Raw genomic sequence first — 5071 nt, 5'->3', positions numbered from 1 at the left:
GGTATCACTCCTGATAGGGGTCAAGGGACTATCTGGACTGCTGGGGATTGAATCTATGTCAGTTTATAAAAGGCAAGTATCCTACCTGCTGTACTATCCCTTTCAGCCCCGAGAGGGCTCTTAGTGGGAGCCCTAACATATAGTTAATACTATTGACTCTATTGATCATTTGATAACCAACTTCAATAACAAACATTTTGCATTAGGCAAGTTCTTTTTCAATCTAACCTAAAACATTCCTGCTGCAAGTTCAGCTTCAATCCTTTTGTTTTGTTTTTCATGGGAGTGAAGAACAGCTGGCTCCAGACTTGTACATCATAACCTTTCATATACATCAAGACCTACCAGAAATTTGATTCAAACAGGATAAAAAATAGAAATGAGCTAGATTGAAACAGAGTTGAGTTCAGGTTTATTAAATGTTCCTGGGGTTCTCAAATTGTACTTCCTCTAATTTAGCATTTTTCAACTTTTTGACTCAAGGGACAACAAAATAATACAGACTGATGACAGTCTTTCATTTTTCCTGCCTTCACCTTCCTTTATTCTCTAATCCTTCTCATTGTATGTCTGATTTAACCTTAAGTTCATCATCAATTCTGCCTGCTTCTTGTTTGTGTTTGCTTTTATTGCATAATAGAAATCTTATAGTAAAACTCTTTCAAATAGATGATCAGTCTTTTAGAAGTAACATTCTATTTTTCTCATTGGGACTTAGGCACTTTGCAGATGATGGAGGTCAGAAGCTCTAAGTCTCTAGAGAACCTTGTCATTTATTTACCTGGGTGGGATTCTGAGAGCAGAGCAAGGGCCTGAAGCTGGACTACAATGCCAAGGCAGCCCTCTATTTCAGTTGTGAATAATTAGACATTTTATCAGGGCCTATATTTATTCGAAGAAAAAATCCATAATACGTCATTGCAGGAATCAGCCTCTTGAAGATCTATGTTGTGCTCCAGAAAGGCATCTCTCTCTTGTGGAGAGTTTGTTTCTTTTTATTGGATTTCTTGAATCTGATATTATTGGCTGATATTTTGTTTTTATTTCCCTTATTCCTTTGAACAGACCTTACCTAAGTAGGTTGGAATGACCTTCATTTCTGAATTATATCTCATCTTTCTTCAGTGATATCTGTTATATAACACAGACATAGCTCATAATAATGTTAAATGCAGTCCCACTTATTAGTTTATTGAGTTTTATGGGAACAATTAAAGTCTAGATACTTAACAATATGCCTCACTGAGAGATACTCCTAGACTGAATTCTAGGATTCTAAGATTCTAGGGGAATCTTCTAGGGTATCATTAATATTTTGGATTAACTAATCATCTGTCCTAGAGGGTGAATTTATGCATGGTAGGATGTTAATAGTATTCTTGACCTTTAAATGACAGATGTGAGTAATGAGACTGGATCCCTCATATTTGTAAGTCTCAAACCATCCCCAACACTTTCATACTACTCCTCATTATGCCTACGTATTTGAAAAAGACCCTTGTGGTCTGACCTTCTACTGATCCAGCCTCCTTAGTAGATACAGGGCCATTTAAATAAATATGTAATACACTCATTCTGTACTGTACAGTATGCTTATCTCAGGAAAAAAGTCTTTTACAGAGATAAAAATTTTAAGTATTAATAAAGGTCTAATGCCCAAGAAAGATTAGCATGTCTGAAAAGGTATCAGATACAAGCAGAAACTAGAGTGTGTTTTGTCTTCATCTGTGGAGTAGACTGCAAAAAACAATGATATTTCAGGTTATAACTTGTCCATGTTAATTATCATGCAACTCTTTGTTCACAGGTAGAGTTGGAGGTATATGACTTCTTCTTTGGAAGGAGTGAGCCCATCACAGTCCACATTTCCATTAGAACAGCGGATACAAATGCCCCAAGAGTATCCTGGAACACAGGTGATTACAAATGCCAACAGCCTCACCCTGAAAGGAACTCAAGAAAGTAAATGGATCACGAAAGAAAAGCAGATTTATTTCCATTTCACACATGAGGCAATTGAAACCCAAATAACCTAAGGGCACCAGTAGTTGTTTTTGACTTCAAGCTGATGGGTTAGAAAATTAAATCCAGGGGCCAGAGAGATAGCACAGTGGTAAGGCATTTGCCTTGCATGCGGAAGGTCGCTGGTTCGAATCCTGGCATCCCATAAGGTCCCCCGAGCCTGCTGGGGGTGATTTCTGAGTGTAGAGACAGGAATAACCCCTGAGCATTGCCGGGTATGACCCAAAACCAAAAAAAAAAAAAAAGAAAATTAAATCCAGAATTTCTGGATTTTAAAGCCAACTTTTTTTCTCTGTGGAAGATAAGTCAAAAGGACATCTTTTATGTGACTAAATTTAAAAAAGTGACTTATGATATTGAACTAGCTCATTTAGATTGAGAGAGAACAGATTGCTAACAGATTTTTCAGAGGAACTGAAGGAAGATGTAGAAGACTATAATCTACTGTCCTATTTTTTGTTTGTTTTTCTGGGTCGCATCTGGCTTCCCTCAGGGGTTATTCCTGGCTCTGCACTCAGAAATCACTCCTGGCAGGCTCAAGGAACCATCTGAGTTGTTGGGGATAGAACTTGGTCTGTCCTGGGTTGGCAGCATGCAAGGCAAATGCCCTACCACTGTGCTATCATGCCTGCTCCCTCCAGGTCCCATTTTTAAGTGGAATTTACTTAGAAATCAAAATTCATGTAGAAGAGAAACCATAAAACAAAGAAAGTCTTTTCTGTATCTTTAATTTCTGAGTGCTTAAAATGCAATATATAAATTTAAGTAAAATGTTAATGTATAATGAAAATAAATATTTTTCTTTGAATTTCATCAATAGCATTTAAAACACTTAAAAGCAATAATGATAAGTTCTGCTAAAGTGTGTGTGTGTGTGTGTGTGTGTGTGTGTGTGTTATTTAAACTATGAAGTGATTGAGCCTGGAGGAATTGTACAAAGCTTAACATTTGGTTGTGGCTACCACAACCCTAGTTCAAAGACTTGCATCACATGTGATCTGAGCACTACAAGGTATCCCTGAACAGAGTCATATGAAGTCCCTGAGCACCTTTGGATATTGCCCAAAATCACATAAATAAAAACTTAAAAACCATCATCAGTGACAATGTAAACAAATTGTGTTGTGTTATGTGTGTGAGTGAGAGAGAGATCACATACATATGTACATACTAAGTAAGGTCATTGGATGTGACAAAGATGACAGCCAAACATTTTGATTGTGTAGATATTCCTGGAGCTGTTGTAGCTAGAAAATAGGCGAATGTCAAGGACAGGAAGCAGGAAATCTGAACAGATGTGAGGGGAATGTTAATGGGGTTTTACCAATGCATAATCTTTAACTGTTATCAACTTGTCTATATAAAAAGTTCTCCCTTTGAAGTCTCCCTGCAGACTGTTAGTTGACTCTAAGTGAATGTTGTTGTTTAATGGGAATTATTAATGATACTAAAATTTCTGGTCTCAGGATATTTTTTTGTCCCCTCATTCACAATACAGACCAGGCAAAGGGTCTGGGTTGAGGTGTATATGGGGTGCATTTACTGTACATCCTCTTTCTACACAGTCAGTGTAAAGAACACAGCCTGTGGTAAGCATTGGGAGGCCTTATCTTTTCTTTTCTTTTTTTAATTATATATATTTGATTTATATATATTTATATATATAAATAAAAAAAGAAAAGATAAGATGAGGCGTCCCAATGCTTACCACAGGCTGTCTTCTTTATATATATATATATATATATATATATATATATATATATAAAACCTTTCACCAGTGCAACATTCCCATCACCAATATCCCAAGTGTCCTTCCCCACCCCACACCAGCCTGTACTCTAGACAGGCTTTCTACTGGTCTTAGGATACTTGGCTAGAGATTGATAGTATCTGTTAGGTAGTATCTGTTTTCTTCTTGTGCTGACTAGCACTTTCTTTCTCCATTGATTCTTCTAGCATTCTAGGACCACGGACATTATGTCTTAATTCTCTCTAGTTAACAAAAGTCTATTAAGGATGTAACTAAAACACAGCCTTTATTGTAAAATGTCAGATACTTTATGTTAATAACATTAAACAATAGCCTGGCACAAGTATTTGATATTTGCCTATTTAACCACTTTCTATTCTCTGTCCTATGTATGTCTTCATAATGTAAATGAAAAAGCAATATTGATCTATTGCCTGCTTAAAATGTTTAGATATAGCCTTTGAAAAATTTCTGTGCATATTTTAGAACTAGAGATCATTGTACACATCATATCTGTTCTTTTTTTCCCCAGTATTTATTTTCTGGCACTGACATGCCTCTAATAGATAGATTCTAAGGAATCTGTTGTCAGATTGGAATCGAAGTAAAATAAGACTAAAAAAACCATGAAATAGTAGTTTTTTAAAAATCATGTGAATTGTAATCTTCAGCTAGTTTTCTGAGTTAAAATTAATTAAATTAACCTTGGTTTAAAATCAGCAAGCTAAAATCAAGTTTAAAATCAGAACTTCCTAGAATTCTCTTTTCTTCTGCAGGCCTGAATCTCCTGGAGGGGCAGTCTCGGGCTATCACTTGGGAACACTTCCAGATCGTTGACAATGATAATATTCATGCTGTCCAGTTAGTCACTGTGGATGGTCTTCAACATGGGCAGCTAACAGTACGAGGCGAGTGTTCAACCTCTATACATGGCATTGCATCAGACCCAAGTCTAAATGAATTGTAATGTTTGTAATATATGGAGATTGTGAAGTCAGAATTTGTCTTAGAATGCACACATCAGTGAATGACCACTTTTCAATAATACCATAGGCTTGGTTCTTTCTTTAAGCCTTATTTTGCTTTCTTGATGCATGAAGAACTGCTTTAGAATATACTTCTTATCAGGTCTGTGAGATGGTATTGCTTTGGCATGCATCTGACCCAAGGACCCAAGGTACCTGAGCATTATCAATTGTGTCCCTGGAGGATCCAGCACTGCTGGGAGAGACCCAGGTTATTACTGGTACCACAGGGCCCTAGTAGCACTGCATCTTTAAGCTCTTGAATTGAATCAAA

The 5071-nt window shown here is 36.7% G+C and overlaps 1 non-coding gene across 1 annotated transcript; it reads right to left on the bottom strand.

The window, feature by feature from the left end:
• Positions 1-3495: 3495 nt before the first annotated feature.
• LOC126031255 (small nucleolar RNA SNORA51) lies at positions 3496-3628 on the bottom strand. The gene has a single exon (XR_007503263.1). It is a non-coding gene; the product is annotated as a small nucleolar RNA SNORA51 (small nucleolar RNA).
• Positions 3629-5071: the final 1443 nt, after the last annotated feature.

The sequence above is a fragment of the Suncus etruscus genome, chromosome 1 (assembly GCF_024139225.1).
Source record: "Suncus etruscus isolate mSunEtr1 chromosome 1, mSunEtr1.pri.cur, whole genome shotgun sequence".
NCBI lineage: Eukaryota > Metazoa > Chordata > Mammalia > Eulipotyphla > Soricidae > Suncus > Suncus etruscus.
Note: the sequence above shows the minus strand (reverse complement) of the source record. Positions and strands in the feature narration are given on the sequence as shown.